Source organism: Gossypium hirsutum, chromosome D12 (assembly GCF_007990345.1).
Source record: "Gossypium hirsutum isolate 1008001.06 chromosome D12, Gossypium_hirsutum_v2.1, whole genome shotgun sequence".
Taxonomy (NCBI): Eukaryota; Viridiplantae; Streptophyta; class Magnoliopsida; order Malvales; family Malvaceae; genus Gossypium; species Gossypium hirsutum.
The window spans coordinates 59,569,556-59,582,891 of NC_053448.1; the positions used below are offsets into that span (position 1 = coordinate 59,569,556).

General features: G+C 29.5%; 1 pseudogene; it reads right to left on the reverse strand.

Annotated features, from left to right (window-relative positions):
- Nucleotides 1–1,754: 1,754 nt before the first annotated feature.
- Nucleotides 1,755–3,394, reverse strand: LOC121203617 (calcineurin B-like protein 7; annotated as a pseudogene).
- Between the last annotated feature and the right edge of the window lie 9,942 nt (nt 3,395–13,336).

The following is a 13,336-nucleotide window of genomic DNA, read 5'->3' on the forward strand; positions in this document are numbered from 1 at the left end:
TAATCTTTTTGTAGCATAGCAAAAAAAAAAGTTAACACGGTTAGTGTTTTGCGTAATTGTATAACATTTAACAAATTTAAGTATCAAATTGAACCTAAAAAAAACTTAGGTGCCAAATTAGGAAAAAATACCAAGTTTAAGTACCAAATTAGAAAAAAAAATCAAGTTTTATATTGAGCGATATTTAATTGTTTAATTTAATTTTAAATTTTTGTAACTCAAAATCCTCGATTCCCTTTTTTTAAGGATTCTAAAAAAAATGAGGTTAACGAAAAAGGATAATTTGTTTTATTTAAAAATTGGTATATCATTGAATTATAATTGAATTATATAATTAATCATACAATCACAAATTTTTAATTAAATCAATCAATGTACGAACGTAAACCTAAATTCGTATACACATGTTCAAGATTCTGAACGTAACCAATTGAATTATTCAATTAACCTTATAACCTTTAATTTCAAATTAAACTCATATACATGTGTCCTGAATTGCTTGATTGAGTTATCCAATTAATTAATTATAACTTTACAATTGAATCAAAATTTATTCGAATATAAACCCTAAACTTATATACACGTCTTGAATTCCAAACAAACTCACTTGAATTGTTCAATTAATCGTACAATCATGAATTTACAATTAAATTTAAATTTATTTAGACATAAACTCTAAACTCAAATGCACATGTCTCAAATTACTAGCATAACCGATTGAATTCAGTGGCATATCAATTATTTGAAGGTTAACTAATAGAGGTATTAAATATAGTGACGTTTTTCAAGTTCAAGAATAGAAGTGGTCCATTTTAGGTGTTATTTTGTAAAATTCGGGGGCCATTTTATGCTGAAAACAAAAATTACCTTGCTTTTGAATACAAGTACTTTCCGACCCAAATCCTTTAATAATCCAGATCAGAAACCCCAAGAAGCTATAGTCCTTACTAGAGAGACCCACAAGAAGCATTGAATTAAAATATAAAATGCTCAGGAAAATTTTTTAGACGGATTTTTTTTTATATCCGAATATTCGATGGATAATAATATTTAATTCGGATTTGAATAGAGATATTCGAGTAATTCGTGAATAATAAATATATTTAATATTTTTTAGACAGATTTACAAATTTGAATTTAGATAATCTAAAAATTGCTTATATCCAACCTATTACAATTCTTACTTTTGACCCTCAATATCGACACATTCCCACCTTCAAATCAATTATTCTTCAATGCAATGTTTTCAAAACTAGACCTGATCAGCTGGTTGATCCGGTTGGATCGAGAACTGATAGGTCCACCAATTCAACCTCCCTCGTCAAATCAAAAATTATTTGTAAATAATTAACTCAAATCTATTGTCAACCTGCTCATATTAATTTTTTATTTTAAAAAATATTTATATTACTATAAATTTAGTTTTTATGTACTATAAACTATATACTATATATAAAAGAATAATATTATAATATATTATAAATATAGAAAAAGGGCTTTAAATTAAGTCTTTAACTGAGTTGGTGTCATGAATCCACCGAACATATTCCATTAGGAAAATTATAAAATTGTCTTTCTGTATTAAAAACAAATTATATTTTTAGAGAGTATTTCAATCTTTATAAGTCTTTGTGAAAAGGCAGTAAAAAATTACATATAATGGAATTTAAATTTGCATCTTTATTTTAATTTTTATTTTACATATTGATAATGTTAATTCGATACCAACTAAAAAATGGATCACCACACTAAAATGAATAATTTATAACATTTGATTGAATCCTGTAGGAAACAAGAAAACAGAGGGTTTAAATTAAGTTGCAGAGGCCTCTTCAAAGGTAATAATAACCACAAACACACCCTAGTTTTACAGTAGGAAATTTTCTTTTTCCGACTTCAAAGAAAATTGGGTCAAGTTTGACCGTCTTCAAATGTTACTTATTCCCAACGATTTCAGCTTCATTGTTGAGTACAAAACTGGGAAATGCAAGGCTGGTTAAGTCCCTGAAAAGTAATACAGTTTCATGGATACTATATAATGAAAAGAGCTTAATTTTAGAAGTTAGCAGGAAAAACATGAACTCACTTCAAATATGGAAGTGTCATGTTCTTTAAGACAGATGGATTATTTTTCACAAATTCCCTCCATTCTTCTTCATCAATCTTCCCATCCCCGTTTGAATCCGCCTCCACCATTGTCTGCACCCATACATTCTCAAGAAAGCAAAAAGGATATGTAAAAAAATAAAAGAAAAAAAAGTTTACAAGAATTAACACCTTTTCCACAATCATTTCCACCATGTCATTGGAAAGTAAGAGGTCTGATTCACCAAGCAGAGCCAATAGCATCTCTTTCAACTACCAGTTTGGTCATTAAAAAAGAAAAATAAAGGGAAAACAGATAAACAACCAAAAAGTAAATAAATTATATATATATAAAAGTTAGTGGTTTTTTTCTTTTACCTCTTCTCCCTCAATGTAACCAGCTGTCGTAGGTCGTACAATCTGAATAGGACTGGAAGAACATAAGTAAGAAATGATAACCTTAAACATGATGCCATGGTATATTACTTTTATGTTATCAGTATTTATATATGATACACATTACATACATACATGCAATTTTGTCTGCTATTGGAGCGTTGGGATGAAAGACGCTTAAAGAACGAACAAACTCTCCAAATTCAATAACCCCATTGTGTTTAACATCGAATAAATCAAATACCTGCAATATAAGAAAAACTAATTGCAGCTTTAACTAAATAATAATAATTTATGAATAAATTAATAAACTCACTCTATCTGCAAAGAGATTTTGCTTGCTGCTGTTTCTAAAAACTGCATGCTGGAATTCCACCTGTTTAAACAGAAAAAATAAAAATGTCTAAGAAATATATGTTAAAGTCAAAGAAAATGGTGCAAGAAAGTAAAGCCACCAATACCTTGTGAATAAGACCATCGTCAATTATGGAGCTGCTTACCCTCTTGAACAGATCATAAAGAGCTTTTACTTCATTCACAGTAACTGTTGAATTATAAGAACTAATGCTTTTTTCCTTGCTCTTAGACAATAGAATTAAATACCCAGATAATAGCATCAACAAAATATAAAGGAAAGACCAACTCACAAGGTGTTTCAGATGCAAGAATGGTTGGATCTTTATACCCAGATTTGTTTCTAACTTCCTTCAAGCAAAAACAACCAATGAATGCAATTAATCCAACAAAAGGTCTGTCGAATAAAAGCCTGTTAAAATCCAAACAAAATTTACATCAATCCAACAGGTATTAAGGACCAAGCTTTTCCACTCTTTAAAATGAATCCCAAAAAAGAAAAAGCCAAATCCAAATATGAAGCTAAAACATCAAAACAAAACTTACTAACGATGAAAATAACAAGAGAAAAGACAAGTTATGGTGCATGAGTTGACCTTGTAACAGTGTTTTTTTTCGGGGGGGGGGTTCAAACTTCAAACTCGAAAAAAGAAAAGAAAAAAGTGGTGATTTCAGTCTTTCCGAGCTCCATTAACTAGTTTACCCAGCTCTGTATCCTTCTTCCTTTTAATGTTGTGCTTGACTCTGCAATTTAAATGGGTAATGAAAGCTTCCTTTTTTTTCTCGTATCTGATACAATCTTCCTGATATTATTACCCGTTGCTTTCAAGATACGAAGTTTTGAAGTCTTGACATTTGTTTATGGTTTAGTCTTTGGTTAAGTTAAGAGACAAGAGGTTTTTTTTTTTATTATACAATGGAATAAGAAACTGTTCAGTCACATCTTCTTTTTATTTATTTATTAAGTATTTTACAAATCACGAACAATTGGGACTTCTTTTTAATTTCATCTTGAAAATATCAATAAAATCTCTAATTCTGCTGTTAGATTATGTATTTTTGGTCTGTAGTTTTTGAATTTATTAATTTTAATTTTTTTATTTTTTGAATTTTAATTTTGATGAGATAAATTTATTTAGTTACATTTTATTATTAGTCTTGTATTATGTGTAAAGTTATAAATTTAGTTTATGTTTTCTAATTAAATTATTATTAGTCGTTATATTTTTTAAATTTTAAATTTTCAATTTTATATCAGATATAACAATCTGACATGACATTATAGGTGCGATAATATATTTGTTACATCAAATTTTAAAAATAGAATAACTTAATAAATTTAATAGTTATCATCTGGTAAGACTAAAATTTTAAAAATGTGGGGATTAAAAATGACCAAATTAAAGTACAATAATTAAATCCATAATACACAGTTAAGGACTAATAGCAGAATTTAACCTAAATAAAACGATTGCCGATAAAATTTCCGAAATCAACGGTAGAGAATATGGTGGAGGGGGAAACAAGACACATGGATACTGACAAATGGGAACTTAAACGTCAAATTTTAAGGTTAAGGCAAGTGAGCCGTGCTCCGTAAAATCTTTCGGCTTTAGGTGTCAATTTTATCCTTTCATTAATCGGCTAAGACAAAATGCCTGTCAATCCAATTTCATGTTTTTTTGGGTACAAAGGAGAGAATAGTATAACTAAATCCGAACTATCCCCTTCCCACAAGCATTCGCTCGGAGTAGGGGTTGAAGACTTGGAAGTGGTTCCTCAAGACATGGCATCCCCATACGTTCATCATGTGCCGAGTTAATTAAATGGTCAACACATTTGTTTCCTTCACGTAAAATGTGACGAATTTTCACAACCTATTTTTTATTAATCAAATCTAAGTAATCTTTAATCAATGTGTCCATTGGACGAATATTATCATGAGGTCTCTTAAGAATTAAACTACTAATAAAGTATCTAGTTCAACAATTAAATGTGCTACTCCCATGGCTTTTGTAAGAGACAGACCCTCCCGAACTCCCTAGAGTTCGGCACGAGCACTATCAATCATCCCTATATTTATCCTAGTCAAGTGGCACCATGTATGCTAAAGTAAGGCATATAAAACTTTGGTTGAGGGTTCGATCCTTGCAGCCACATTATGTACAATTAAATTCTAACAATATTGACACATCTCCTATGAATTTATAGGTCGTATCTACATTAACTATCAATCGATACGTTCCTTCGAATGAGAGAAAAAACTCTCAAATGAGACAATACCTTCCGTTGACGGTCTAAGACCCAACTCTCCACAAAAAAAAAAAGAATTTGTGATTAACCATTTGGGGTAAGAAATCATAGGTTACCGAGTAATCTACTTGCTTTCAAATAATTGAACTTAAAAAGTCTTTATATTATTTAAAAATCATAAAATAAAGTGAATTCGTTTTGGGTTATAGGTTAAGTTTAAAGATATCTTTTGAAGAAGGTGCAATGAGCTTAAATATTTTCGAGCTTTTACAAGATAAAAAATGAACTTTGAAAAATATTAAAATTTTATTTCAAATCACTCTTTAATACTTTGTTGTGATATAGAGAAAAGGAGAAAACACCCCTGTGTGGGCAAATTACCTATGCATCTTTGGTCCAAAAGATAGTCGTGGGCTTTGATCTCATATCTTAGGTTGGCACAAAAACAACCTTGGGTATTCTTCTTAGTAAAAACTAACATAGCAAATATATACAAATACAATCGTGAAGAAATGGATACATGTAAATCCGTAATCGGTTGAATTTTAATTTAAAAAATAAATAAAAAGATTTGTTATACAAATAATATAAAACGCGGTTGCCCGAGAGCTCACCTGTTATGAGTGTCTGCCACTTGTATGGTCTCACCTTACTTGTCTATAATCTTCAGAGGAATATATAAGACACATATAATCTTTAGGAGGGAAACATGTCACCTCGTATGATGCTTAGTTATCCTTAACATGTTACATCAGTAAACTGTATTTTGTATATATGCGTGTATGTATTTGAATAAACCATTTTGAAAGACACGATAAAATAAACACTCAACAAAATTATATAATACTTTTATAAAATATTAAAACAAAAATTAATAGAGTTTGAAAATTAAAGAAAAAAGAATTTTAAAAAGGTTTTAAAAAATTTAAAATATAAATAAGTTTACAAAATTTTCAACAACTAAAAATGGAAAAAAAAGTAGATAATATTAAAAAGATGGTAAAAATTCTAAACAATTCAAAATTTTATAAAATTTATGACCATTTTTTGCATTTTTAAAAATTTCAATATCCAACCTATCATGAATGGACATATGCCCAAGTTTTCATAGTTATATTTATCTTTTCCTCCACCATATCAATATTTATGAGTGTAAAGGGATATAGGATCAAAATTACATTATTAAGAGGAAACATGTAAAATATGAAATCAATATCCAACCTTTCCATTTTGATCCTTAAATTTTTTTAGGCCCAGATTAGGACCTAACATTTTCAACCATTCACTGATTAGTCCTATGGTTGTTAAAAAATTGAGTGGGATATCCAGCCAGATAGAAACTACGATGCGTAAAATGACAATGAAATTATGATGTCATCAGTGTTAAAACATTATAAAAAAAAATTTAGAACCATTTTTTCATCCGAAATATTTTAGAAATACATTAGTATCAATTTACTTCTTTCAACGATTTGGAATTTTCAGATTCACCAATAGAAAACCTCCCAATTGAGTATCAATGCTTAGCAATACAAACTGGGTTTTTCATAAACGTTAATGTGGGAAGTTCTTTGGTTACTTTTTATGGTGAAACTGGGGAGTTGGAGAAGGCTTCTAAGGTGTTCGAATAAATGCCTGTGAGAAATGTAGTTTCATGGACCACTATCAAATATCAAATTTGCTAGATTCGCACAAAGATGGCACAGTGACATGTGTTTGGAGCTATGTAATGTGATAAAGAATTCAACTTTGAAATCAATTGATTTCACGTTGACAAGTCTTTTGAGAGCTTGCACGTGTAGTGGAGCTTTGGCCTTTGGGGCGAGGGAGAAGTGCTCATCAATCATCATCAAGTCATTCAACTGGGTTTCGATTCGTATATTTATATTTTTCATGCTCTTATTTCCATGTATTGTAATTTGAGAGAAATAAAAATACAATGTTTATAGTCGAGAAGATAACTATTTATGATTTTATATTTTTTATAACTTTTTTTTTATTTTTACATTTTTAAATAAATTTTTTAGAACTTTTAATAATATTCATAATTGTTAAATACATTTTTATAAATATTAAATTTTAGCAATTTTCTAATTTTTATTTACATGTTGGTTTCTAATTGGCGGGATATTTCAACTGGATTTTTTGCCGTCCAAAGGATTGAACTGATGAATAGCTAAAAAATATTTAAGTTCTGATTTGAGGCAAAAAAAAAAAAAACTTAAAGACCAAAGTGAAAAAATGATACATTAAGTCTTTTTAAAAATGAACTTTTTGTTTTTATTTTTTGAATTATAGAGTTTTTTTTTAATTTTTAGAAATCTTTAAAAATATATATAAACTTTAAGGATTTTTTATTTAAAATATGTAATGATTTTAATATTTTCTTAAAATATTTACATAATTTTAAAGAGGACTAAATTGACACAAATTGCGAGTGTTGAGGGCTAAAAAAAATTTTCAACCTTTTTCGCAATCGCCACGATAAGATAACTAATGGCAAATTTAAATGGTGTTATTAATTGGACCAAGATTATTAAATCAATACAATTTACAAATATAATGATTTAATGCCTTAAAATTAAAGTGCAAGGACTAAATTTTAAATTTTATAAGAATATAATAACCTATGACATATTTAAACACATCAAAATCTACATAATATAAAATATTAAGAAGGTAAAATTTTATATTAATGCTTGAAACACAAAAAATAATGCAAACACAATATGAATATACATAATTTATTATAAATTGAAGTAATATGAAAAATTATACAAAATATATGTTTGAATTGAGATTCAAGACCAAACATAAACACAAAATAATGTCTTTAAATTAAATCACTGTAATAACTCAACACAAAATATTGGATAAAACACAACACAAATAGAAAACGGAAAAAATAATATAAAAACAATATTATTATATTAAAGTGGCGAAATCTACATAAAATGGATTGCTAAATTGTAAAAAAAAAAAACAAATTTACAATATTTTGAACCCATTAATAAATTTACCTTTTTTTTCTCTTCCATGATCTTTTTCTTTTCTTTAATTCATTCTTCATAAAAAAAAGAAGTTAATTCATTAATCTTAAGGTTGGTTACTACAATCTCTCCCCTCTTCCGTTCTTTTTCTTCCGTCACCGCATCCACCTCGTTTCTTCCGTCACCGCATCCACCTCGTTTCTTCCCCTTCCATCACCTTCGTTCTCAAGGATGATGTTAGAGTTTTTCTTTTGAGGGGAGCCAAATTGAATACTAATTTTTACCATTATATTAATTTGTAAGGCTAAAAGGACAAATTCACCATGTGTGGGGGTAGGAGGGCAAGGCCATTGCCTGCCTTCGCCCTTGACCGCTCTCGTCTTCTTTCCTCTCCTTAGTCCCTTCCCTTTCCTCTTTTGGTTTGATTGCTTTTCTTAGCGTCTCTTCTCAACATAATAAAGCCTGTGCATTGCCGACACTTGTGCCCTCTCCTCACCGTTGGCTTCATCAGTGGTTGTTGGCCTCTTGGGTGAGGCTTTTGTTGGGTTTGGTTTACCCCTTTTCTCACCCATGTTTTCTTTGAGTGTTTTTCTTGCAAGGCTTTGGTTTGTAGTTGCTACCAGGCTACTGCAACCCAATCTCGTCGCCATATGGGATGTTGAACTTCACATGGAATCACTGCATCAATCCTTTATTACTGGTTTCTATCCCCCCACGTTTGTTGGATTGGCTTCTTCTTGTTTCAAGTTCCATCCATAATTTTTTTCATGATTTGCATGTCATAGCTGCAGATTAAAGTCCGTAATCATTGCGCACGAAACATTTTATAGAAACCAACTTATTAAATAAGGCTCATCTGATTCATATAAATTAGTTTGATTCGTGGAACTCATAAATAAACTTATTTACTTGAAGCTTTGATAGCCCAAAGAAACAATTTAATAAAAGTAGAGTTATCAAAGTAATTAAGGTAAATCTTTTAAAAAATTAATTTAAAATCCTTTAAAATTTATAAAAATTTAAATTAGTAAAAGTAAAATTATATTTTGACTTCCTTAAAACTAATAAAAATTTAATTTAATCTTTTAAAATTTATAAAATAGAAATATTAAAATAATAAAATTATATTTTTACTATCATAAAAATATAAAATCTAATTTCTAGCTAAAAAAACTTTCTTTCTTACTTCACCCCTCACTCTTATCTCTTTCAAATTATATATATTTTACAAACTCCACAAAAATACAACTCACTCTTTTGTGAGAAAAAGATACAACTCAGGTTTTATTTAACCCACGTGCATGTATCTAGTTTTTCTTTAAAGAGATAAAGAATAAAACTCATGCGATGCAACGACGTGGTTGCAGAAATTCGAAAACCATAAAATATAAATATTAAAATGACGAAATTATATTTTTACCGAGAATTTGAAGATCTGATTAGTAATGAGATCTTTGTAATTTGAAATCTTAAGTTTGAAAATTTAATTTGAAAATTTGGAAACTTAAAAATTAAATTTTGTAAACTTAAAAATTTTGAGAAACTTTTTGGAAAATTTGGAGAAACAACTCAAATGGGTATATCGAGTTCTGCCTTCCATTCACAATCTGATAGCCTTTTATAGGGGGCTATTCTCTTTACATCATTTGAATCGGAAAATCATTACATTTGAGATTTTGATTCAAACTTTTTAGAGAATATATTCTCTGATTACAAAATTACAAATTACAGAACTGTTCATTTGTCTTTTCTTTTTCTTGTCTTTTCTTGCAGGGAATATTTCCTGTTCACGCATCATTTCTTGTAGGGAATCTTTCCTGTTCACCTCGTCTTTTTTTGCATCATTTCTTCTTGGACCTAGTGATGGTCACCGAAGTGGTATCATCTGCAAGATCCACCATCTTGATTGAGGATGCTGAAGATTTATCTTCAGATTCGGAGTCCAATGACCTGAGCATTTCAGCCATGAGTTTTTTGTATTCTTTTTTGGTCTTGGCTTGAGCTAACATTGCATTAGCTGTCGACTTTGCTTGAAGAAATTTTGCTGTGGTTTGATCCGGGGTTGCGGACTTACATAATCTTGGATTCTTGTTGAAAAAATTATCCAAATATTTTGAATCATATTTTTCATCATTAAATTTGTCCCACCATTTAATCCTGTAGTTGCGAACTAATAATGGAATTTCGGTATGTTGATCTTGCTCATAAGAATAATTCCATGAGACAATCCAAGAAATGCATAGTTTCGAGAAAAAATAGATTGCCCTGTAAATGTGTTTTTGGTCTGGTTCAATATGAAATTTGTCAAAGAATTTGGGCCATAAGTTTTGAAATTTTTTGGTAGTATCTCAAAGGATGATGGCCTATACCAATTCCACCATTCTTGAAACCAGTTTGGGAATTTTGAAATATATGAGCCAAGAATGTCTCATGTGTTGGTTGTTCATTAAGAAGGCATTGTACCATGCCATTTGGTAATTCCAATATGTAAAATATGGGTAATGATCTATTTTGGTGGTAAATTTGGCTGGGAATTTCTTTGGAGAATTTGGGTTTTCATTTCAATCTCTTGGTCGAAGAATTTTTAATATTTGGGCTGTTGAATGGGTAATAAAATTTGGATCTTTTGGATCTGTATAATGTTTGAACAATACTGATCCAGTTTGGACTAGTATATTTTCATAATACTATTGGGGTTTTTGAGAATCCAATGGTTTGAAATGCCATCTATTGAAAAGTTCTTTTGCCAGTATATGTGGAAGTTTTTTTGAAAATTCTTCCTCCATAACAAGAATTTTTTCAAAATATTTGTTTGGAAAATATTGTGAAGATTTTTTTGTAGCAGTCTATGAAGACGCTGCTATCTCTTTTGGAAAAACATCTTGGAGAGAAGTCTCATTTAAAACATTTTTTGAGAGATTTTAGTTTGTGTAAAACAATCTCTTTATTTTTTGAAACCTTTGCTGCTTCAGCAGCAATTTGTTTGAGAGGGGTTTCCTCTTCCATTTACGAAAAGGCCAATGCTACTTCCGGAGATTGAGATTAGGGGTGTGCATAATTCGGGTAAAACTGAAAAAATTCAGTTAACCGACCGAATTCGGTTAATCGGTCGGTTAATCGAATTTTTTCGGTCGGGGGTCGGTTAATTTTTTTATGATTTTTCGGTTAACGGTTAATTCGGTTCGAAACCGGTCGGTTAATCGAAAATTTTCGGTTAACCGAAAAAATTAATAAATAAAATTATCCAACCCAGCCCAAACTCAATTACCTAACCCAATTACCCAACCCAATAAAACTAAAACTAAAGTTTACCCAATTACCCAATCCAATAAAACTAAAACTAAAAGACAACCCAATTTACTAAAGTCTAAAACCCAATTTACTTTAATAATTTATAAATTTTAAAAATTTTAAAAATAAAAAATAAAAAAATTTGGGTAATTCGGGTATTTTTCGGTAATTCGGTTAATTTGGGTAATTCGGGTAATTCGAGTAATTTTTAACCAAAAATAAAAAATACATAATTTTCGGTTAATTCAATTAACCGACCTTATGAACCAAAAAAATTTCGGTTCGGTTAATTTTTTAAAAAAAAAATCGGTTCGGTTAACGGTTAAAATTTTTGGAAGGTCGGTTAATTCGGTTATAGTAATTTCGGGTCGGTTAACCGAATGAACACCCCTAATTGAGATAGGGACTCAATCCATGATTTGATTTGAGAACCAATCTCATTTGGATCTTGTGCATCTTGAATTATTGTATTTTTGGAGGATTTTGACAAAGATGATGATTTCTCATCTTCTTCATGGCAAATTTCATACCATGACTTAATTGGTTTTGAGGTGATTTGGGTTTTGGATGATTCTTCTATTTTCCCTTTTCCTTTGTCTCGAAGTTTGGGGGCATTTTTGAAGAAACTCTCTGGTGAGAAAATCAGGCAAATAATTAGTTTCTCCTTTGATGTATTCAATATTAAAATCAAATATGCTCAAGATTGCCTGCCATCTTGCAAAAATATGTTTTGAGGCAATATTTTGGACATCTTTTTGTAAAACTTCTTTTGCTGATTTGCAATCGATTCGTAAAATAAATTTTTGATTTAATAAATCACTTTGGAATTTTGTAATGCACAAAGCAATTGATAAATTTTCTTTTTTAATAGTACTATAATTTTGCTGAGTAGGATTCCAGTGTTTGAAAGTAAACTAGACTATTTGCTATTTACCTCATTTAACTTGTTTTAGGATCCCACCATATCATATTTCAGAAGCATCCGTCTCAACAATCTTGGGGGCATTTGGATCAGCTAAATATAAACAATGAAGCTTAGTGATTTGTTTTTTGATTTGGGCGATAATATTGATATGGTTATTTGTCCAAGGTTGTGGATTCTTTTTGAGCCTATCATATAATGGTTTACATAATTTGCTAAGACATGGATAAAAGTCTATGACATAATTGAGGCTACCTAAGAATATTTGTAATTGGACTTTATCAAGAATTTGGTCTGAGAATTTGCTAGCAAACTCTATAGATCGTTCTATTAGGGTAACGGTTCCTTGGATAATATAATCACCTAAAAACCTTACTTTGGTTTAGAACAAACTTATTTTGGATTTAGAAACCACTAAACCATTATTTCTTATGACTTTTATAAAGATCGATATATGTTTGAAGTGTTTTTCTAAATTTTCTGAAAATACTAATACATCATCGATGTATACTATTGTAAATTGAGAATATTGGTAAAAAATATCATTCATTATTCTTTGAAACTCAGATGGAGCATTTTTTAATCCAAAAGTCATTACATTCCATTCATATTGTCCAAATGGTACAGTAAATGTTGTTTTATATATTTCTTCTTCTTTTATTTGGTTTTGCCAAAATCCAGATTTCATGTCAAATTTTGAGAAAATATTTGCATTACAAAGTTTTTGTCGCAAATCTTTCTTATTTGGTATTGGGTATCTAATCCATTTTAAGGCTTAATTGAGAGGTTTGTAATTAATTACTAATCTTGGTGTTCCTCTTTCAAATTTTGCATTTTTTATTACATAGAATGCTGAACAACTCTAAAGGGAACTGCTTTTCCTAATTAAATTTTTATTAAGAAGATATTTTATTTCTTTTCTACAAAATTCTTCCATTTCTTTGTTCACTTGTATAGGTCTTGCTTTTGTGGGTATTTGTCTTTCATCAAAATTGTTTTCATATGGTAATGTTACTTCGTGTTTTTTTTTCTATTCAAAAAGGCA